The sequence below is a fragment of the Poecile atricapillus genome, chromosome Z (genome assembly GCF_030490865.1).
Source record: "Poecile atricapillus isolate bPoeAtr1 chromosome Z, bPoeAtr1.hap1, whole genome shotgun sequence".
Taxonomy (NCBI): domain Eukaryota; kingdom Metazoa; phylum Chordata; class Aves; order Passeriformes; family Paridae; genus Poecile; species Poecile atricapillus.
Window position 1 is genome coordinate 122,841,000 of NC_081289.1, and position 25,276 is coordinate 122,866,275.

General features: G+C 38.2%; 1 protein-coding gene across 4 annotated transcripts in view; it reads right to left on the reverse strand.

The window, feature by feature from the left end:
- Nucleotides 1-25,276, reverse strand: part of LHFPL2 (LHFPL tetraspan subfamily member 2) — a 121,861-nt gene that overhangs the window by 51,007 nt on the left and 45,578 nt on the right. Inside the window, exons 2-3 of one of the 4 annotated variants that reach the window (XM_058864773.1) lie at nucleotides 8,581-8,633; nucleotides 5,634-5,774 (exon numbers count right to left, since the gene is read on the reverse strand). The exons of 2 other annotated variants lie outside the window; for them this stretch is intronic. The gene's annotated coding sequence lies outside the window, so the exon portion shown is untranslated. The remainder of the gene's footprint in view (nucleotides 1-5,633; nucleotides 5,775-8,580; nucleotides 8,634-25,276) is intronic. One more of the 4 variants, XM_058864771.1, reaches the window with a different exon arrangement.

A 25,276-nucleotide genomic window follows, 5' to 3' on the forward strand; every position in this document is an offset into this window, starting at 1 on the left:
GGCACAATGCTGAATTGAGGTGACATCATCACAACCTTTAGGAGTTGCTCAGAAGCTCCTGAAACAGCCTAACACTTCATGCACCTCACATTTGGACACCTGAAAGTTTACTGGCTCCCATCTTAGGGTGTGGGAAGAACTGTTATTTACTTTGTGGGAGACAGAGAATTAAGCTTTCAGCTTTTGTTTCTTTGCTCTCTAGCCACTAGCTTTTATTTTTTTAACTCTTTTGCTTCAAATTAATCCCTTTCTTATCTGTTACTCATCAACCTTTGTGAAAGTTGACTCCACAAAGACAACTTTTAAAAACAGAAATGCTTTTAACAGAGAAGTTGAGACTTGGTACTCAGAAGTGAATGCAGAAACTTTTCACTTTTCCAGAGTATTATTGAAGAAGATCTATGTAAAGCCCTTCCTGCCCCCTTCCCCTTTCTGGATGTTTCCTAAGACCATCACAACTACAGACAACTACTACATTCCATAACCTCAGTCAAGAAACAATTTCTTTTCTCTGATGATTGCAACACACTTCAAACATACAATAATTTAGTAATTTTGAATTGAACTCAGGGAACATTAGAAGGTTGTTCATGGTATGTAGAGCTATTTGATGCTTTAACAGGTAAAATTATTAAAAGTGTGCCAACATAACCAGATTACTTCTAAGAATACTCAAATACCTGGAAACACACAAACCTTCTTACAGGCTTTCCGTAGGTTTAATATTTTGAGCTGTGCCTGCAGACTCATTTGGAAAAAAAGAATATAGCAGTCTTTCAGACTGTCACAAAACAAGCTCAAAAATACAGTTTTGCACAGCTAATCCTAATACCTATTTTATTGCTGCTAGTTGAGCACCATCCTAAAATGAGGGTGATGTATTTTTGAAATAGTTTGCTGAAATGTAACAAAATTAGTGTGCTATTACTGTTCATTAATTTCCTTTAATAAGAAGGAACTATACACAAAGATTGGTAATTAAATGAAGTAAAAATAAATGGGATAAAGACTTCCCAAGTGAAAGCAGTGGCATCTGGTCCGTTTTCTTTTTATTCACTTATATTATTTCACTTGCAGACAAAGCCATCCCCAATGAGCATTCCTTCTACATTACATAGCCTTAGCATGCTAGTAGTAACTCTGAGTTAGAGTCCCTCCAGCTGTCAGAAAAACAATCATTAAAAAAAAATAAAATACAGTAACAAATAAAAAGAACTTGATAACCACCTATGAGAATGGCAGGGAGGCAGACCTAGAAAATGCTTTAATTGCACTAAATATAATGTTGCCTTTAACTATGCCCATGCAAGAGTATTTTATTATCATACTTCTAATGGATTTGACAGTTTCAGGAAGAAATATGAATAATAGTAGCCCATTTCAAGAGAGAAATATGCCCAATGCAGTCTGGAAAACTAGCTGGATTTCAAGGGATGTTTTCAACCTCCCTAGTATAGAATTTCTTTTTGTTCTCAGATTCAACTTTTCCAATACATGAAAAAAAAAAAAAAAAATTCTGTGGGGAAAGATTTTTCCTTCATTTAATAAAATCCATAAATCTTTAGAGATTATAATTTTTTTCACTGTCTACTGCATTAGACTTAACCCCTAAAAGAATCTTTATGAAAATATTTATCTTCCTGCATGATTTCTGTAAGAAATGGATTAAAAAACCATCTGGTAAAGGACAATGGCAACCTTCTACAAGTAGACAAAACTATTTTGCTTTAGGGAAAAAAAACAGATTAAAAGAGACATAAAAAGTGCAGAATCAAAGAAAGTAATTAGCCTACATTTGGTACAGCAATTTTTTTCAATTACAGCAGTATAGAATTTTATCAGGCTTTAAAACTATATTTCACCAGAATAACAATATTTAGAAACAATAAAATACTTATTTTAAATGCATATTTCATGGACATCTGGAAGTATTTTAGGAGGCATATATAGCATAAGATTGACCCACCTTTGCGTCAGGTATGTTACCTCACCCCCTCCCATCCATTCCTCTCACCCATTCCATGGCACTGAAAGCTGGTAATATTCTCTCACTGTTGTACAGTCCTTGTCTCAAGTCCTTGTGCACTACCTACCAGGTGACCACTGCTCTGAGGGAAGCACTGCCCCTACGCAGAACTGCAGCAACATGATCAGACCACAGCACTCAGCCGTCAAGGATACCTTACTACAAATATTAGTAGATGACCTTGATTAAGTCACATCCCTGCTATTATTTCATGCTGATTTAAAAATCAGTGAAGGAATTCTGCTGGCTCCTGGTATTCACAACAAGTGCAGCCAGCAACCTTTGCTCATCAGGCTGGCCTCAGTTTGTAACTATCACTGAATGCTTCTTCCTGCCTCTATAAATTATTGGGAAAACGTATTCTTACATTTCAATTCCACAATTTTAGATGCATAAATTTGAACAGCCATCAGCAGGTTATTTTCTAGCTTGCTTAGAGGCTGTAATACCTTCCTCCATTTAATAGTTTTGGGAAATAATCTAACAGCTCCAATAGTTTAAGCTAAAAAGGGCCAGAAGGATGTAAGAGAATTCTGCTATGGGGCATTGAAGAAAAATGGTAGGATAGCCTCAAGAAATGCAAAAAGAATTCTTATTTCAAGAAGCTCAGTTCTAGTTGGTAATAAAGTACTCAGCTCCACCACTGAGCTCTGTGCACTTAATTTCTTCATAAAGTCTAGTAAGCCAGGGTTGAAAGCAGGTTTCAATGAAAATGTTGGTGAGCTCTGACACAATGTATATAGATTTCTCCTTTCACTGGCAGTTTCTTTTTTAAGAATGTATCTTTTCCCAGATGTTATGATGGCCCTGTTTTTTAAAAAAATTATTTGCATGCACAATGGTAACACATCTGCATATCTTCAGACACAAGTTGAGCACGCAACTCACAAATCCTGCACTTTGGAAACAAGTCAGTATGCTGCAGTATGTGGTAGAAGAACAGGGGGTGGGGGAGGGAGGGAAGAAAGGTAAAATGTAGTCTATTTAGCACATCTGAAAATGAGCTCAAGCTCTTTCTAGTTCCAGCAGCTGCCTATAATGGAAAAAATGAAGACTGGCCGTTGCCAAAGAAGTGGGCAGTAAGAAATAACAGATGTGAAATCTCAGCAACATCATTGGCTAGGTCAGTTTCACAGACGGCTTGAGAGCCAGGGTCCCTGTTGGGCTGCAGCATTCTCAGAGGCACACTTGCTTTTTTTGCTGCTGAACTGCTGTTCCTCCTGCTTAGCTGAATTCACTCAGCAACCTCACCCATGAATGCAACTGACGGGAAACATTCATGTCCTCACAAGCATGTGTAAAGGCTCCTCGAGTCAAGTTAGTCACTGCATTTTCCAAAATCATGTTAATATTTCATGTCTCTCTTCCTCTGTCCTGTTCACCCTTTTTTTTGTTTCATGGAAACTTATGGTGAGTGGGGAAGAAAATATAGGTCCTTCAACACAAGATCTTATTACATGAGGCTCACAAAGAAAGCAAGATCAAATAAACCAATCTAACCTGTTGTATACATTTTTTAAGAGAAAGGGCAGTGAGTGAAAAATGAATCAACTCAAATTACACAAGTAATTCTCAAGGACAAATCAAATTTCTTGTCTGAGTCTAAAGGGGAAATTATGAATATAAGGTCTATAGAAACTATCACATCAAGAGCAGCTCCTGTCACCTAATTTTCAGAGTTAAGTGAACTTCAGATTAAATAAAAATTAAATAAAAGGTTATATCTAGGCATCAGAAATATGCCCTGAAATTTTAAACTGGATAACAAAGATAACTGTTACTTTAGGAAAAAAAACAATTACAAAGTTGTATTAGAAAAAAATACGCCCAGTGAAGAACACTGAAACATTAGTGAAGTATCACTAACTAATATCAGAACTGTAGCTGGGCTGTCACATCCATTACAGGACACTCTTGTGTTCAAAATATGGTTGTAAAATGCAGCGCTTAATAAGCCTAGGTTTCCATACTGTGTCTCATCTGGTATATTTATTACCTGTTGCTGAAAGAAACAGTATCACTCTCCCCACCTACTTCCAGCTGCTTATTGTGTCTTAGTCCCTTTTGTTGCATCTAGTAATTTCTCATCCACAGGACAAGCCAGGCCAGCAGAGTTTCCTGGTTTAGTTTTCCTTCCCAGGCAGTTAGTGGGTTTTTTTTTGATTCAGCTGCTTACCTTGAACTCACCTTGGGACTGGGGGCTGATGCAAGAGAGGGAAAGAATAGGCTGAAGTATCCCTTTTGGCATCAGCCTGCAGTTGAATCAGCACACGACCAAATGAAATATTAAACCATGCTCTGGAAAGTATTACTAGCTTTCTTCTTGTAGAATAAATATTCAAGTGTCGTCAGGATTCCACACAATACAGTGAGTTTCTGAGAGCTAATGAGAAACTCTGCAAGGAAAAATTGCAGTACCATAGCAAATGAGGCCACTAAAGCATAGTGACACAAACTGAGGCTCAATACATGCAAAAAGACCCTGCAACCTAAGTCGACAAGAGGAGTAAGAAAATCACTACCTTTTCTAATATTAGCAGATTAATAACAGAGGCAGAAGTCAAATGCAGCAATTGGGACAGGCAGCTCTATGCATTACATCACACTTCTTCCTGTGGCAGCAATTCCTATTAACTCACTATATGTGGTATGGCATCTCCATGACATGAACCACACTAGTTTCCAGAAATAATAACACCAAAATGAACCATTGTATTTGCTACTCCATAAGCAAATTATCAGGTCAGTGTGGTTTACACCATCTAAAAGTTCCCAGTGCCTTCTGAAGGAAAGAACTTGAAACCGTAATATTTTCCTGACTCAGTAACATGTCCTTTCTCCCCTCTAATGACAAACAAAAGGAAATAAAATTGGAAAAAAAAAAAAAATCCACTCTTATTTTTGTTTTTATTAAATAGTATTGAGGTGCAATTTGGAATTAGTACTTTTAGATCATCCTAAAGTAAGGAATGTAAAGAAGGAGTAAACCAAGATGAACTACATGAAAAATAAAAAAGGCAAAGCATAGGAAATGGTTCAAAGAAGAAAAGCAGTATAGCTTCCTATTTGACCTGGCTATAATAAATCCAAATAAATACAGAAACACTGGTCACATCTCTATTTTTTGTTTCTAAAAGTAAAAACCCACTCTGCCCTGTTATGTACATAGTACAAAACTGTATTTTTCAGAAACAGAATCATATTTCCCAAACCAAACACAAATCCCCAAAATCAGTTCCCTCTCCCCATCTGTATTCTGCGGCCAACTACATGGATTTAACACACAGAGAGAGACCCTTTGGTCACTTCAAATCTATCAACAAGTTTTTTATTTCAGGGTTAAGATATAGCAGAATTTAATCAGGAACACAAATTATTATTCCTGAAGTTACAAAATACCATCACATGGCAAATTTTAGCACACAGATGGCAGTTAGAACATCTTGAGCAAACCACAGCTTTTCTGCCTCTGATGGTTATCACATCACAAGGAAAGACCTGAAGAAAGACACTTTGCTTGCTTTCATTCACCTTGATTTCTCCCAGTTGTTCCCAAGGCAAAAGCCCACCAAGAATACTATCTAGGAAAGTTAGGTAAGTGTATTACCTGAAGAGGAACAGGACTAGCTAGTTGAAACATTTATTTTCATGTACCACAAAAGAATACATGTCACATCAGCTGGCAGGTTCCAGAGTAGCTGCAATGACAGAACTCCATGGTCCAAGAACTGCAGCTTTGTATCATCCTCTGTCAAAAATACCAGCAAGCGGCTGGTGAAACTTCAGGCATTAAAAGACAGGATCAAACATTCACATATACAATGATTTTACTATCACCCATTAGAGTTTTAAGGCTAACACTCCCCAAGCACATTAACACCTGCAGAGATGTCCAGCACCAGCATCTAGCACAGCATTTACTTTTGCTGACTCATCTCACTGCAGTGTGGATTACCAGAAACTGTGATGTGAGGTCCTGGAAGGATCTTAGCACCCCTGCACTAAGCAATCACTTCTTGGCTAATATTATGTAGAAAACAAAAATAACTGGTGCTCTCTTGCCTAATACAATTTCAGAGTCTATCCATCATGTTTATTAGAAAAGGCATTATAAGCTTCTATCCTACTTATATTGCAACAAAAGGAGCACACACAAGTGAGGATCTATGTGAATGCTCGAAAGAGTAAGCGAAATAGAAGATTTTATTAAGAGACTAGCAGAAGATAATTTGATCCTTTAAAGTTTTATCCTTGTTATTTATTGATTGCTTCCAGTTACAATATTATTAAGTGTTTTGCTACAGCTGAAAATTTTTATGCAAGTAAGTTCTTAACTATTTTAAAATGTTTCCCCAAGACAAATTACACAAAGCCTTTAAATAAAATGCAAACAACTCGACTTTGCTGTGCTCTAGAGAGAGACAGTATTATTTACATATTTTTTTATGGAGGAAAACTTATAATTTCAATTTTCTTTTTAACATATTACAGAGCTAATCTTACCAACTGTCCAATTTTATCATCACCACTACATTTAACCCTGTACACTGGCTTCCCACCTGATGCTACTAGCAGTCACTCAAGATGATTTTTAAGTTTGGTTATTGATGCACATGCTAGTATTGCTGTTCTGTTTTTAAGTGTCACAGGACTCTCTGCATAGCTGGTTTGAGGCACATTATTATAAAGTAAGTTATATTCTACCTCAAAAGCAATTCTAATTTAATAGGAGTCTAATAAGAGTCTAATTCTAATTTAATAAGAGTCTCTTTAATTCTTAAGTATCACGTTCTAAAACAGCATCAAACTTGAAAAAAATAATACCTGTATTTTTTGTTGAATAAAGACATATGAACTGTCTATAATGCTTTCTTTCTGTCTGGGCACAGATGATAACATGGATACAGTTTAGTTCTGATAATTGTCAGGCAGTGCAGGATGGGAGCAGAGGGCCAGATTAAAACGTAGGCAAAAAAGAATTATCTAGAACCAACTGAAAAACTTTAAATTCGGTTATCTACTTTTTCTAGTAAAATAGTAACAGAAATAGAGAGGACATAATAAATATAGACCTACATGAATGCAAATATGCTGAAGATAGATTCCTTCAAAGTTGTAACTAAATGCTAATTTTTGAAATGAAGAACAAACATACTCTTTAGAGGCCATTAAAGCAAAAACTAATAAAAAAGCAAGGCAAAGGTTTCTCACTGGTCACCAAAGTCAACAGCGCATGGAACGAAATACATGGGTTCTAAACCTTTGCTGCCAACTGAAATCAAACAAAATCCCTTAAATATGAAATATTTCACGTAAATTGGCTCTGTCATGGAAACCAGAGAATCAGAAACATTACTCTATTCCCAATAACTATCTCTTGGCAATAAAATGCAGTTGCTTTTTGGAAGTATTATTTTACTCTTCTTCCATTGGCCTCTTTTCCCAGGCAGACAGTGACAGGACAAGAGGAAATGGCTTCATACTGCACCAAGGGAAGGTTCAGGTTGGACATCAGGAAGGATTTTTCCTACTTAAAAGGTGGTTAAGCATTGGAACAGTTTCCACAGGGACACGGTAGTGCCACTATCCCTGGAAGTGTTCAAGTAACAACTGGATGTGTCACTTCATGTCCTTAGCTGTTACGGTGGCATCTGGTCAAGGGTTGCACACAATGATCTTGGAGGTCTTTTCCAATCTTAATGATTCTATGATTCTCTTCTGTTCTACGATTATAAAGTACAAGTAACACTGATTTTATCTGTGCATTTATAAGGCTCTCTTTCACAGCCTACACCTACAGACAGGAAAGTGCAGGTAATATATTTATAAAAATATTACATATTTTAAATATTAATATATTTATAAAAATATTACAAAACTCAAGTTTTTTAAGTATTTGAAACTTTTAAAGTTCTTATTTGGATCCTTCTTACACTCTTCTCTAGTCAAAATGATAAGTATTTGGCACACACAATGCAAAGAATCAGCAATAAGCATAGGGGATCAGGAGAATAATTTACTTTGCAAAGGATACCACAGTTTGCACAGAGGGAGTTAAAAACAACAAAGTTTGCAGTTTCAAGAAAGAAAATATTCAGTTTTGAGTAATTTATTAGCTTACTTCAGGTTTCTAGAATGATATTCTATAATGATGTATTCTAGAATAGTATCTCATTTTATAATTGCTAAATGTAAAAAATTGCATTATTCTGAAGAGCCAATTTGGGCATCATTATTTTAATACGATGGGTCAAGTTACCACTTCAATAAGTACAGGTTGAACTCCTACTTGAAAGTTTTTTCAAAGTCAGGGTGCTATGAGGAGCAGATTTTCTTATCAAGAGCAGCCAATGAGACTACCTCCTCCTCTCCTTCTTAAAATCTCGGCTTTAAAAAGTTGTCCGAATGCTCTGAACAGGAACTTGGTGCTCAGAAGAAAATATTCAAAAGACATAAACTACTGAACATCTTTAATCCTTCATACAGTAGCAAAACTTCAGAGTCAGACAGCATGTGAAAACACAGAAAATATAATCAGAATTTCATTTACTCACCACTGTTCCAAATCCTTAGGTCTTAGTCAACCACTTCAGATGCCTGGCAATACCTAGAGAAATAAATGATGTAAAATGTAGGAAAGGTTCAGAGCCAAAACCATCAAAACAATACTCATGGTTAGTACTGGTGGCTGGAATGGTAAGAACATTGCTTGTAAGAGATTATATGCACAGGGGTAACATTTCACTACCAGGCCACTTCTGCTTGGCTGGAAATGCAGCATGCTAGACATGACTCCAACCATGACAGCACTAAAACCCCAGACTTCAGGAGAGTAGACTTCAGACTTTTCAGAGACGTGTTTGGCGAAGTCACTAATGGGATAAAGCCCTGGATGGGAGAAAGGCCAAGAAGACTCACTAATATTCAAGGATCACCTCCTCCAAGCTCAGGGAGGATGCATCCCAACAACAAGGAAGTCAGGCAGAAATACCAAGCCTACATGGGTGAACAAGGAGCTCGTGGACAGACATAAACCAAAGGGCAGAAGCAAAACAGGTAGCCTGGGAGGAACAGACAGCAAATGTCTGAGAAGCCAGGGATAAGACAAGGAAAGCTAAAGCCCTGATAGAATTAAACCTCATCAGAGACACCAAGGACAACAAGAAAAGCTTCTACAGGTATGTTGGTGATAAAAGCAAGATGGGAGAATGTGGTCCCTCTCTGGAAGGAAACAGTACATGTGGTTACCCAGGACATACAGAAGGCTGAGGTAACCTAAGACTTTTTTTGCCTCGGTTTTCACCGGCAAGTGCTCTGGCTATGCTGCTTGAATTGTAGAAGGCCAAGAAGACATGGAACTACTGGAGAGGGTCCAGTGAAGGACTATGAAGATCATCATAGGATCATAGAATATCCAGAGCTGGAAAGAATCCGTAAGTAGAGTCCAACTCCTAGCTCTGTGCAGGATAATCCCCAAAATCACTCCATATGCCTGAGAGCATTATTCAAACACTTCTTGAACTCTGTCAGGCTGGTGCTGTGACCACTTCTCTGGGGATCCTGTTCCAGTGCCCACTCATCCTCAGAGTAAAGAATCTTTTCCTGATATCCAGGGAACACAGCTTCATGCTGGTTTTCCAGGTCGTAGCACTGCTCATCAGAGAAAAGAGATCAACACGTACCCATTTCAACTTGTGAGGAAGCTGTAAACTGCAGGGTTATGGTTAGGAGACTGGAGTATTTTTCTTCTGAGGAAAGGCTGAGAGAAAAACCACCTACTGTTGGACAAGATCAGGTTTGCAACCATCCTCAGGAACTGAAGATGCACAAGTGTATGGGACCTAATGGTGCAGAAGTCCATGGTACCTGATGAAATGCATTCTGAGGAAGCAGGCCACTATCCACCACATTTGAGAAGTTGTGGCAGTCTGGTGAAGTTACCATTGATTGGAAAAGGGGAATTATCACCTCTGTTTTAAAAAAAGGGGAAGAGTAAGACTACAGGCCAATCATTCTCACCTCTGTACCCACCAAGATAATGGAGCAATCTTCCTGGAAACTATGCTAAGACACATGGAAAATAAGGAGGTGAGTGGTGACAGCAAACACGACTCCACAAAGGGCAAATTAGGCCTGATGAATCTGGTCTTCTATGATGGGATTACAGGGTCATAGATGAGGGAAGAGCAACTGATTTAATGTACTTGGACCTGTGCAAAACATCTGACATGGTCCTTGTCTCTAGACTGAAGAAACATGGATTTGACAGGTGGACCACTCAGTGGATAAGGAATCAGCTGGATGGTTGCAGTCAAAGAGCTGCAGCAACAGCTCATGTCCAAGAGGAGACCAATGCTGGTGGTGTTCCTCAGATGTTGTTTTTGGGACCACTATTTTCTAGCATCTTTATCAGGGACATGGACAGTGGGACTGAGCACACCCTCAGCAAGTTTGGTGATGACATCAGGCTGTGTGTGGTCTAGATACTGGATGGAAGAGACGACATCCAGAGGGAACTTGACAGGTTTGAGAGGGGGGCCTGTGCAAACCTCATCAAGCTCAACAAGGCTAAGTGTAAAGATCTTGTATGTGGGTCAGGGCAATCCCAAGCACAAATACAGTCTGGGTGGAGAGTGGATTGAGAAACGTCCTGAGAAGAATGAACTGGACTGTTGGTGGGCTTTATAAGACCTGGCACTTGAAGCCCAGAAAGCAAATCGTATCCTGGACTGCATCCACAGCAGTGTGGCCAGGAGAAGAGGGAAGTGATATGCCCTATCTGCTCTGTTCTTGTGAAACCCTACCTGCAGTGCTGCATGCAGCTCTGGTGCTCCCAGCACCAGAAGTACATGGACCTGCTGAACTGAGTCCAGAAGAGGGCTAGAGCACATTTACTGTAAGCACAGGCTGAGCAAGTTGGAGTTTTTCGGCCAGGAGAAGACTCCGGCATGTTTCCTACAGGCCATCTGATCAGGAGGGGGAAGCAAATGAGGCCTTCTACAGACAGCTGGAAGTAGCCTCAAAGTCACAGGCCCTGGTTCTTGTGGGGTACTTTAACTACCCTGACAAGTGCTGGAGAAGCATCACAGCAAAGCACAATACAGTCCAGGAGATTCCTGGAAAGCACTGACGACAGGTCCCTGTCACAGGTGGGGGATCCCACGAGGAATGGTGTGCTGCTCAACCTCATACTAACAAGTAGGGTAGGACTTGTTGCTGGTGTGAAGGCTGGGGGCAGCCTTGGCTGCAGTGATGATGAGATTATGAAGTTCAGTAACTGGTGAAGAGGAAGCAGGGTAGCAAGTAAGATTGTAACCATGGCCTTTGGGAATCTTACTGGAAGAATCCCATGGTAACAGGATTTGCAGAAAATAGGGGTTAAAGACAGTTGGTCTTCCTCCAGGCTCAAGAATAATGCATCCTGATGAGGAAGAAATTGGGCAAATGGGTCTAGGGACCTTCATGGATAAACAAGGAACTCCTGTCATTACTCAAGAGTAAGCAGGAAATACACAGGAGTTAGAAGCAGGGTCTGGCCATTTGTAATGAATACAGTGAGGTTGTCAAAGTAAATAGAAATTACCAGGAAAGCCAAGGCCCACCTGGAACTATATCTGACCAAGGATGTCAAAGACAACAAGAAAGACTTCTTCAAATATAACATTAACAAAAGAAAAATAAGAATTAATTTGCTAAATGGAGGGAGGAACCCTGGTAACAGAGAATGAAGAGAAGCCAGAAGAACTCATTTCACTGACTGTCTTCTTTGCTTCAGACTTCACTGACAAGACCAGTCCTCAGGATTCTCTGACCCAGGAGACCAGTGTAAAGCAATACTGGAATGAAGACTTTCCCTTGGTCAAAGAAGTTAGGGGTAGACACTACCTAGGCAAACTTGACATCCACAAGTCTGTATGTGCTGACAGAATATATCTACGAGTGCTGAGAGAGCTGGTAGACACAACTGCAAGGCTGCTCACAATGGCAGAAAGCAAATGTCAACCTAGTGCTCAACAAGGGAAAGAATGGGGACCAGGGAACTACCACTCAGCCTCACTTTGATCCCTAGAAAGGTGATGGAGCACCTCATTCAGAAGGCTATCCACATGGGTGATCAGGAATAGTCAGCATGGCTTCACTCAATCAAATCCTCCTTTACCAACCTGACTGCCATCTTTTGTATGGATGGATGAGGGGACAGCATTGGATATTGTCTGCTTCAACTTCAGTAGATTTCCTCAGACAAACTCAGAGATGTGGGCTGGATGAGTGCACAGTGAGGTGGATTGAGAAGTAGAAAAAAAAACAGATCTGAGAGGGTCAAAATCAGTGGCACAGGGTCTAGCTGGAGGCCTGTCCCTAGCGATGTCCCTCAAGGTTCAACACTGTAATGTTTAACTTGTTCATCCATGACTTGGATGATGGGGCAGATGCTTCACTGATGATACCAAGCTGAGAAGAGTGGCCAATACCCCCAAGTGCTGGACAGGCTGAGGGACCTGGGCTTGTTCAGCCTTGAGAGGAGACAAGTGAGAAGAGACCTCATCAATGTCCATTAGTATCTGAAGGGAGGGTATCAATACAAGGGACCAGGCTCTTCTCAGAGGTGTCAATCAATAGGACAAGAGGCAATGGGCAGACCCTGATGCACAGGAAATTCCACCTGAACATGAGGAAGAACTTCTTTACTCTGTGGCTGACTGAGCACTGCAACAGATTGCCCTGAGAGGCTGTGGAATCTCCCTCACCGTTAATTTAAGAACTGCCTGGACACAATCCTATGCCATGTGCTCCAGGATGTTCCTACTTGAGTGGGGAGATCAGAACACTGATCCACACAGATCCACTGTGGTGAATCCCTTCCAACATAACCTATTTGGTGATTCTGTGGCCTTCTAGCAGACTTCCACTACCTGAAGAGGGCCTAAAAGAAAGCAAGAGAGTGACTTTTTACAAGAGCATGTAGTGACAGAACAGGGGGAAGTGGCTTTAGACTGAAAGAGGGCAGGTTTAGATTAGATGTAAAGAAAAAATTCACTCTGAGGGTGGAGAGACACTGGCACAGGTTGCCCAGAGAAGCTGTGGATGGCCCAGCCACAGTTTCCAAGGCCAGGTTGGATGAGGCTTTGAGTAACCAGACCTAGTAGAGGATATCCCTGCCCACAACAGGGGGCTGGAAGCAGATAACCTTCGAGATCTCTTCCAACCCAAACCATTCTATCATTCTGTGATCTTGTGATTCTGTGAAGCAGTGACACACAAACTAAGCATGAATAAAATCACATATTTTTCTCTTCCTCTATTTTACTAACCAAGTATACCAAGATCTAAAAAAACATTTAAAATTATTTTTATAATAATATTTTATAATATAATTATTATTTTTTTATATTTTATAATAATATTTGTATAATATTTATAATAATAAATTCTGTGGGAATTTATAATAACACTTTAAAATCAGGTATGACTTAGGAAAAACTCCGAAAGTTCCTAAACTACTGCAATAAAAACCTGAACCACATAGCCTCGTCATCCCAAAAATGCATTTCTAAACTTCTGCCACCCTATTTCATGGAATTAAGCAAGGACAAACATACATTCCTGTACCTGAGATGGATTAATCCCTTGGAGAGATTGGGCACTGGCTACACAGGGCTCACTTCCTGAAATGGAGCTGGGGGTCTGGGCAGAAAGTGGTTTAAACATGAGTCAACAGTTAGCCCTAGCAACAAGGAAGGCCAAGAATATCCTGGGATATGTCTACAGGCTAAGATCCCACTAATAAGCTATTATTTATCTTCAGCCAGCACTTTCAGGAAAACACATCTTGAACAGTTTTGTATCCACACTACCAAAAAGCCATAAATTAAGGTGATAAAAGTAAGGTTAGGTTGATTCAGCAATACTGAAATACAGAATTTACCACAGTAATAGCAAATCCTGTATTTTTATACATTTATCAGAACAAAATATATGAAGAACTTCGCTGTCACCCTGAAAACTCAGCTTCTGAGCTTGCTGACATAATTTTCTAAAGACTTTCCCAGGACAGTAACTGTAAACATAGATATGTGTACATTCTTTCTGTTACACGTCTTGTGATGGACATCTCTCATGGCCAGTGCAGTGGGAAAGTGTTATCCTGACCATCCAATCCCTGGCTGTGGTCAGAAGCCTATAAATCCTGGGAGAATAAATAAAGCTCTCTCTTCCTTTCACCACACCTCAAGCCGTGTTCGCGTGATCTATTTGTCTTCAGCAGCAACACTTCCCCTTATATAAATGAACAAAGTGAGTCAGAAGGTCAGTTCACTCTTACAGAAGGAGATAATTTGGCTTTGGTGAAGATGGTTTAACATCAGAAAAGCTGATGCAGAACCTCCAACGAAGTGTGCTTCTGAGGACAAAAGAAAATTTACTAGGAGCACTGCGAAGTCAAGCACAGCTTAAAATGGCCTCTGAATTCCCGGCATATAGAATATCCTTTCAGAAAAAAAAAAAAGGAAATAACACCAAAAAACACCAACTGACTGGATCAACCAGCTGTGATTACTTCAACCTTTCTGTCTCAAAAACAGTTAGCATGGCAAAGAAAATACTGCAGTGTTAGCAGAGGCAGAGACTATTTTCAAGAATGAAAAGGGCCAAATCGTTCCCCTTAAACTCAAGTATCAAAAAATGTAGGATCAATTTTAAGTACATGTAAACCAACCTAATTGTCTAAATAATCCAATAGGTGGTGCTTTTAAGGAAAATTTCCTTGCTTGGAGTCTGAGCTCCCTAAAAGAGACTAGTAAAGGGTAAGACAGGATCAGCCCACAGAGGAAGCTGTAGAAAAGCCTCTCCTTCAGAGAGACATCCACAGGCCAAAGGCACAGCAGTGTTCTTTCCTCAAGTGCACACAGAAACAAAAGAAACCAAAAACTTTCAAAAAAGAGGAAAGTAATTATTACATTTTAAACCACCACATTTTAAAATATAATTGTCACCAAATTTGTGACAAAGCTAACAAGAAGAAAGTCTACACACCTTCCACTATCCCATCACCACACAGGCACTTCCCTCAAGCTGCAGAAGGCCAAATCCTCCCAAACAAATCAAAATGGGAAAAACACATGTATGCTCTCATTCTTTCTCTCAGGAGCTCTTGCAAATTTTGCAATAGCTCAGACTGATTTCTAGAACAGCTGGTGAAAAGATATAAAATCTGTTTATTCCTTTCTACTCAGCTAGCTGTAAGTTTGGCTGCACCAACTCCACCCTTCCAAAAAAGGTGGAAACACTACATTCTTCATTTTCATCTCCCTTCTCATTTGCAAGGGATAAATGTCTTAGCAGAACTAAGGGAGAAAGATATTCGAAAACAAGCAGAGCGATTGATTTAAAGTTCTCTTATTTACAGTCAACAGGAGAACCAAATAGACTGGACACTGCTAAGAGAACACAATGGGTTTGGTAACATTCCCATGTCACATACCCTGTCTTTGTACACAGTAGGAAATGGATATACTTAGGCTCCCCAGCAGAAATACAATAAAAAAAAGAATACAGATATATCTGCTGTATCTTAAAACATCCTTTTCAAGTAGCTTTTTCTTCAGATATACTACTGTGTGATACTTCCATGTATTATGTAACAGCAACTACTGAAATCAAAGAAATATTTGCTTACTTCAAGAAGGTTTGTATGACCAATTATGTCACTATGAATAGAAATAATGTATTCAATGGGTTCTTTGTCTTTTGCTATCAATGTGGAACAACATAAAATTAAAAAATTAAAAAAAAAATAGCATTTCATAGGTGTCACTAAGGCTACCTTCAGAAATAACAGCAAAACAAGAAGGACAAAATATGTTCTTTAGGGATACATTGATAGCAGGTTAAAAAAGACACTCACAAATAAAACTGCCCTCTAAATTAATGAGAATGCTAAACACCATAGAAAGCTAACAGCTCAAGATATACAACACATTTTTTTTAACAATTCTTCTGAGGCTCATTGTTTTCTCTTTCACACAAACTTATAAAAGAAAAAAAATCCAGTTTTCCTTTTTGCATTATCTATTTAATTTGTTCTAGAAGATCATGCTACATATCTATATGTATGTTATTTAAAGCAAATTCAAAAGTCATATAGAGAACCTTAATTTACAAGCTGTTTCAAAGAGTACAGAAGAAAAAATCCTTTTTCATACTACAAAAATATTTTACTCAAATGCACCTGCCCTGAAGTTTATATTTAATAAAAGCCAGTTGTACTTCTAATACACTGATCCCTGCTCTTAATGCCAGTTTCCACACTGCACCACCTTAACCAAGAAAGCAGCACAGCATAGTTTTATATATCATTAAAATGTTTAAACCAAATAATACGTTTTTATAATCCTAGCAATTCTCGCAAAACTAAGCAGAATAAATACAGAAGCATTAAGAGACCTGCACTGCAGATGAAAGATCCTCTTAGCCTCTTACCTAATACAGCAACACTGAGTGGTAAATGAATCAAATTACATTTCTTATACAAGGCAGTCACTACCAACTAAAGCAAAAATTTGCAAATTTAGCTTTAGTAAAGTTATTATCTAAAATTTATTTTGGCTTCTAAGGTTTGTTTTAGCCAAGCATAAATCTTTATTTGAAGTTAGTAATATAGAACATCAGCCATGAGCCTGGTCCCCCATTCACTGAAATCAGTGGGAGCTCTTATCTTTAGCATTATCCACAATGATAAAAGGACATAAATTGTTTATTTTAAAGGCAGTGTAAAAGCACTTAGCAAGTTAACTTTACAACATGCTTCTTGAGTTGCATCTCTGAGTTACAGGGACTACAAAGCAAAATGGCAACTCCCCCTTCCACAGTTGCACCATGAGTTACACCACAGCCAGCGCTTCTGTCTTGCTCCATACAACCCTCTACCAACTCAAGGCAGCCCAAGCTTTGCAGCAATATCTCCATTACGTACATCTACAGCCACTACAATTGTTCCTTGGCTCTGTTTTGGCCATAAAGCTGCTTTAGGTAGCCACTGCAGAGAAGAACCAGACAAGAAGTGATTCAGAAAGCAGCTTCACCCTGGGGCCAGCACTGCCTAACAACCTGTTGCCTTGTGCAGATGACGAGAGGAGCGGGCCCCACGGGCAGCCCAGGGACTTCCAGACACAGGCAGGCTCCAGGTCAACACCACAGCACCAGAACACATTGGCAACGCAGCTCCAACATGGACTGATGGCACCAGGCTGGGCTGAAACACCCTTCTGGGCCCCCAGGTAAGAGCACGGACAGGACCCAGAGGAAGCTGAGGCACATGAGTGCCCTGGAGCCCTGACATGTGGCTGCTAATCAAATGCTCTAACCAGTGGCATGCTCCTTTAGCAATGAGCTAGAATCAGTTGGCAAGCTCAGGCTATTCTTCCTAATGTCAGCTGGCCTTAATAAGTAACAACTTTTGATGAGTATTTATTAGCATTTGAATTATTGCTCCCAGATTACCACACACTGGCTTGCAAAATCCTGAATTTACAAACAAAGCTGTCTTCTGGCAGAAGTGGAAGAGACTGTCTCCAAGGGAGACAAGTCAGTTATCTTTTCCTGAAGGTCTAGAGATGGCAACTGTGAACTTTTGCTATGTCATAAACAATGAAAAAATTCTTTTATTTAATCTGTACCACACATGCTCTAAAGCAACAGCTGCAGCGTTCCTTCAGTTTTCAATCCCACACCTCCTTCTCCAGCCAAAGTTACAGTCAGAGTATCATCATAGTGATGCAACTATTACAAATCAATGAAACAACCATTAGACTGCCCAAATTGCCTGATAACATTCCTGCATTTTCCAGTAATGCTGCATTATGACTGAATTAAGAACCTGCTTGTTTGTGGTTTCATCCTGAAAAAAGAAAAAAAGAAAAAGACTTAAGCACAATCCTCTCTGTCCCAGATAAAACCAGATCTGCTTTAACACTTCAACACTCCTTGCATGTGAGACAAGACATCTAACAAAGCAACCAAACACAGAACTAGGGCACAATTTCCTAAGACACTAACAAGCTGTTAAGTGTCCTCAAAATACAAATTCAAACTTCTTTATGGTGTCAGGAAAACAAAATTGTTTACTCTATGCATATATTCTACATTGAACAAACTTCCACACATTCTCCACACATCTACACTGAAGCAGCAAAAATATACACACAGACAGTAGTTTATCAAATTAAAGCATCAAGAGGTATAGCCTATGACCTTCTTCCGCTGAAAAAAAATGCTTTTTAATCCTGAAAGACTTCAGTGATTCACACAATGGTTTTGCTAAGTGACAAAATATTGAGCTTAGGCCATTCAATTTGACGTCAAAGCAAACTTCCCTCTATCAATAGTTTATCTGGACATTATCCATTTAACATGACTATCATGCACTCAAGACCTTAATTCAAGGCTAAAAATACTACATGTTAATTAAAAATTAAATTGTATTCAGCTCTTCTACAGCTCATGTCTTAGAACCCTTATTCAGTCTTGTAAAAAAACACAACCCAAAATCCAAAACCCAAACTCAGTGTGAGAAAAACTAAACAAAGATGAGACTCTGAACAATGTTACGTGTGCCTTTGTTGAGCATTTCAGTAAAATCATTTTATAGAAATTAAAATCCTTACTTAAGTCATATCTGCCCAGTTTCCAGCTCTGGAGAACACCCTGCAGTTTCTGCAGACCTCTGAAAGTCCTGAGCCATCTCCATCCAGAATGCTTTTCCAGCTGGAGCTTACAAACCCACAAAGAGCCACTCCTCTGATGCTAAACCAAGGAAGAGGAAATGAGCTAGCCTCTGCTTGGTAAGCATTAAAGAGCATATTTAATTTGCAGATTAAAGAATTAACTGGCCTGGGGATGGTGTGAATTAAGAGCAACTAAAAAATACATTAATTGTGTTTTTGTATACCACAGTGATGCTTTTTTATGCCTTTTAAATTTTTGTCATTTTAAGCTTTTCCTGAAGCAAATGTACTTAAACACTGCTAGAGAAACAGTCTTTTCAGAAATGTTCTGGCAATACAAACAGAAAATCTAGGTTTAGTTTTTCCTGAAGTCAGTAACATCATCTTCAAAGACTGTCACAGTATGCATTTTGTAAGAAGTTATAAATATCCTTTAAACTCCTCTAAATATTTTTAAAATTATTATTTAACATCCATTTCTGAGTAAAACTGAGATAAAAGTTTTTGACCACTTGAAAGAGCACGAGTTTGACAACAACCTTTCAAGAAGAAGAGCAAAGAAAGCTCTCTAATTCTATGTCAGAGGATGATGACATGATGAAACAAATTCACAAAATTAACAAAATTACCAAATTAATGAAACATAATATGGAGAATAGCACAAGCATGAACAGGGAACAAACTCCCTTGCTAAAGGCCCTCTCATCCAAAGATCTTTTTTTTTAAGTATGGTAGCATACCTCTCACTCACTCACCTCTCAGCAAAAATGTATTAAACAGCTTGAAGCTCTCCCATACCCCTCTGTTAAAACTAAGCCATGCAATCTAAACCCATTTAAAAATATTCTCAAAGTATTACTCATCAAAAATGCTGTTTCTTATTTGAGTTCTACTAGCACCATACAGACTATTATCTGTATCCCAGGCTTTTGATTATTAAAGGCAGAAGACAACTACATTTTTTAAGTCTTGACAGTGCACACCATACCTGTATTGACAACATTCACAAAGTCATGTTTAAAGAACATGAAATACTTAGCCATTTATTTAATTCTAGACAAAGGCTAAAAAACAAGATATGGAGGTATAAAGATGTTTATTTTGAATGTTATTATCTCTTTCTTCCTTCTGCAAAGCATATAAACAAAATAATATCCTTGAAGGAAAGTTATTTTGAAAGAAAACATGAAAATTTAAGGTCAAGCAGACCTCCTCAAAAACAAAGAAAAGAAAGAAATTGGTCACTTCACAAAGCACAAGCAAAACAGCCCTAGGAAATCCATATGAAAGACTTGTTTAAAGAATATATAAACTCTGGTCTAAGCTTCACAGATATCTCCAAAAGTCAAGCTAAGAAGACAGCATGTCTCTGGAACAAAACAAACATTTCTGAAAGCTCCTTCTGTTTTCTCCATCTCTCAAAACACTGTATTTTGCTATCTTAGTAGGAATTAACATTTTAATTGGCTTTGGCCATTTGCTTTCTACCAGAATAAACATAATGGTGAACGTGAAGGTGAGAAGTTAAGGAACAGCCAATGAGGAGAGAACTCCATTGGAGGCAGGAAAATGCATCATCACTGATCTCCTCATGGCCTGTTTCAAGCTTTGAGGGCAACTGTTATTTTCAAGCCAAAAACCATACATAACTGAATTCATAGCCTTTTTAACCTTTCAATATAATTTAAGGCTAAACATCTAAGGGAGTAAAAAAGCTTTCAAGGAACTACTATAAACAAGAAATATGTCATAATCTTGTCTGCTTAATCAAGTTAATCAGATTTAAGAAGCAATAAATTCGTTAAGACACTCTCTTCACACCCCCACTCCCTTTTTTATTTCAAAGGTTGAGGAAGGCAAATTATTTCCAGACTACATGGGATCAAGTAGCTGAAAATGATCACATACATGTAAGCTACACATTTTAAGAGCAGATTCAATTCGACAGCAGCAGAAAATGCAGATTCCTGTGAGGAGGTAGTATTTTTCTAGACCTATATATACTTCAAAGAGGGCAATCACACAAGGAACAAGTATCAGTAGATCTTTTTCCATGAGTTTTCTTATCAAACAGGAAAAAAAATATTTCTAAGAACAAGAATCCAACAATTCCTCAGGTGTCAGTGACCTTCTAATGCTCTGATTCACCAGTAAGATGAATTCATTCAATAAGAACACTGTAAAGTTGAAGCTCTAAGTTCCAGAGTCCCAAAACAGTGATCCTTTCTCCCCCAAAACTAGCTTTCTTAAGTGGTATTATGAGCTGTCTTTTTAAGTGATTTTTCCAACAAATGCTAAGGTTTAGAACACAAAATTAGTAGGTTTTCTGGCATAATTGCTTTCTTATGCAATTGAAATTTTCCAGCAATTGAACATGGACTTTAAATCTCTTACAGGCAAAGCTGACTGGTATAAGTAACTGTTTTTGAAAGCACACAAATGATATGCAGCTACTCCTCAGTATCCTTTACAGCATCAAAAGAACTCTCAAATAAATGAAAATTTCACATACATACACAATCTCTCTTCCATATTCATCCACATAATATAGTCCAGCTCCATTCAGGTGGTCCCCTAAGGTTTTGGCTCTCTAGAAAGAGTTAAATATCGGAAACAGACCCTTGTCTTGTTCATATATTAGTACTGTTTTCAAAGGGCTGTTCAGAGAATGAAGACTGAGAACAATGCAAATTCTCCACTCCATGCTCAACTAGCAAAGCATCCAATCAGTTCCCACTGAGTTCCAGTTTATTTCATGTCCAGATGTAAGTGATTAACAGTACATTGTTTGAAACTTAATTCCACATCTGTTCTTCTGTGGGACTTGGAAAACAGATGAAGTTTTCTGACAATTGTTTGCAGAGTAGATAATCACAAGCATGTGTAATAGTATCCCGAAGTGCAAAACACCATGAGTCTAAGAAGCTTTTTTTGCTGAATGTTTTTGTTGCTTTTCTAAGTAAGATAAAAAAATAAGATGCTCTCAAATGGAAATGATTAATACATGCTTAAGAAGTCATCCTCTATAACTAAAAAGGCAAAGCAAAATCCAGATTTTTTCTTAAAGGTCATAATTTCACATCCCACTATTTCACCCAAACAGCAAGAAATTAATTTTATGGCTTATCAGGTGACTTTTAAAAAGTTACGCAGAAGCGTCAAATTCCTGTAGAACTACAACAAACAAAATACATGGAGCATGGTAGTAGTGAGAGAATGTTCCAGGCTATTACAGTAAGACAGTAAGCATCTTTTGAACAGATCACAGATTTAACTGATATGGGTGTATTTTCTTTTGATCCCTAGAAAATGTGTATAAACACAGAAAGGAAGACTAGATAGCAACTCTTCACTATATTTGCCAAAACAAGTTAAGACAGCATCAAAGCATATTGGGAAATGTTAGGCTCAAGAAAGTGCTTTTTCTATGCAAGACACAGTTATATGGAAGAAACCAGCCACAATTTGCTCTGGATGCTTAATTCCATATTTGCTCACGAAATGATGGAACAAATGACAAAAGAAACGATCCACTGATAGCAGCCATTAAATATAACAAGTGCTTCCTTCAGTAAGTCCTCAAGATAAAGAGCAGTAGAAACTATGAAAACATCGGTTCAAACTTCCTCTGTTATTTTAGGCAACTGGTCAGATATGTCTGACTATTTTATGGTCTTATACCATCTTGGACCTTTATCTGACCTCCACATACAACAAGCACAAGAGTTACATTATCTACACTGATTGAGAAAAATTTACAGGGAGTGCTCGGGGTAGACGAAAGACACTGATTTTAAAAAAATTGTTTTAATTAATTCAGGGATTAAACGAGATTAGCTCATTTGGTTAGAGCACGGTGCTAACATGAAGGTCATGCGTTTGACGCCCTAATGGGCCATTCACTGAAGAGTTGAACTTGATGATCTTTGTGGGTCCCCTTGCAACTCAGAACATTCTGTGATTCTGTGAACTATCAGTTACCTATATATAAGAATTCCTCAGAGAAGGGCCAAAATTTCAGTTCAGTCACACACAAAGAAACTAGAAACTGCTGCCAAAGGCTACCATGGGTACTGTGAACTTCCAAATACTTGGTGTTTTCTTAAAAGGGCACATGGCTGAGATACAGAATTACCTCACACTGAAAAAGCTGTTTTCAAACTTTTCTACACAATCATTAAGATTAAAAATATGGACAAAACCAGAAGCTAAAAAAAAAAAAAACAAACCAAAAAACCCAATCCAAACAACCAAATAAAATCATAACATTTTATTTGTAAAATAAGAAGCGTCACTATTTTTAATTCTGTTACACACACATGTATGCACACACACACTCCCCAGTACTGATGAGAGTGGAAACCAGGTTAAACCTGGGTAGTTCCATGTGGCCAGTGAGTCACAGTGGATGAAGCAGATGAAGAACAAGAATTAGAAACAGAGAAACTTCCTAAAATGAAAACACAGAAAAGGTGCAGAAGAAATCAATTTAAATAACAGAATTCATATAATTTATGTAAAAACAAGCTATTCAGATATGGAAAAGAAAGGTCTGTCTTCTACAGGAAAGGACAGTGGTGGGTTGTAAAAGTATTCTGCTCAACACAATTGCTGACACTACTTAATTAAGACAGCCACTTAAAATGCATAAGATAACCAATTCCATAAATTAGAAGGCACGAAGAGAATGCACTGCATATTGCAATTAAAAATTTTCATTATGTAACTTAGAGACTATCAGAAAGGCAAGACTTATAATGCAGAGCATGTGATCAGACAGCATTGTGCTTCCAAAGAAATGTTCCTAACAAATCTGAATTCAAGTCACTAAACATTAAAAGGATGAGCAATATGGCTTGGCTAAAGATTAAAATACAATGAATATCCTTATTTATACAGAAAAAGTAGGCAGGCTATGCAGATAAAATTGCTGTGCCCATTAACAAAGTGCAAACAGTAATGACTTCGAGTTTTATTCTATGATTTTAAATTCAATGATTTTTTTTTTTTTGTGAAGAATCACTGAAGGCTTTCTGAGGCAAGTAAAGATCAGACAAGCCATTAACTGTCTGCAGAGAGCATCAGGTGAGCAAATTCCTTCTACAAAATTCCCTTCTAGATACAATCTTGCTGATGTCAGGACAGCGCCAAAGCTAAGCATCCATGCTGCTGAGTTTTGTACCAGTCCTGTGCAAATCCACTTAATTCAGCTGTTGGGAAACATCCCAAGGAAGGGTCTTGACTCTTCCATGTTCTGTGAGCACTGAAAGGGAGGTATTTTTCTTTTTTTAAGTTTGAGTACCCTCTGCCAGTGCTATTTCCTAAAATACTACAGCATACTTATAACATATACATGCATATGCAAAAAAACCCCAAAAAAACAAAAAGCGTGAAATTCCCATATTTATACACAAAAGGCTACAAGCATATCTACTTTAAAGACTGCTATAGGACTTTTCTCCACTGTGACCAAAAAGCTAAATGAAATTCAATACACATACAAGTCCCATGGGTCTCTTCCACTTTGTCCTTCTGTAATTGTACTAAAAGCTTGTCTGGAGTCTCTCCCTCAGGCATCTGGAGTTGACACTTCTCCTATTTATCTAGCTAAAGAAAGGTCTCCTGCTTCTTTCCTGCCAATACCATGAAGAATTTAATGTATCAGCAGGGGCTCGAAGCTTGAAACTCGATCCAGTATTTTCATAAAACGATTCACAGACTTGCACTGAGTTTTTTGACTTAAGAGCAAAGCGTTTCCGTAGAGCAATTTGGGGCTAGATTAAACCACTCATGTTTCCATCAGTGGGGGAGGGAAGAAGAGCACCATAACAAGCAGCCACCAAATTGGTTTTAACATCCTGAGACAGAAAAGAAATTCCTATTAAAGTCCCTTCATACCTTCTTAAAAAAATCACAGCACCTATTTAATGACTTCCATGAAGTAAGAAGGGATGAACATAAAGCAATAAAGAGCAAATTGAGGAAATAAAATAAAATGGGAACCAAGAAAAGAATTTGTTTTTACTTTACAGGCAGGAACACAGTGGCTTGGAACTTAATTTTACTCCATACCAATACCTGGATAACAATGAAGAAAAATCAATGGAGAATTTGTATCAAAGGAGCTTTGATGTGCAAAGCTGAACCAATTCCACTTTTCATGTCTACACAAGATGACAGAGACTCAACACAGAAGGATGTGCTATTCTATCATATATACTGAGGAACTCATCAAACGCTCACCACCTTCACTTCTCTTATAACAATAAGTAAACTAAGCAACAGCACGGCTAGTTATTCTGATTTTTATTTTTTTTTGGAGAATGGACTACTACTTCGACTTTGAAAAATTGCTTGCTTGTGCAAAATGGCATCTTCAGTTTCTTTGAAACTCAAAATGTCTTCCATTAACACATCAGCCGAATGTCCAAGTGTGCAAATCATGGAATCTACTTATATTAAAAACCCTTACCCCAGGCTTTCTGAAATAGATCACAAATTTACAGCAGGTTTTCTTCCAGTTATTTAA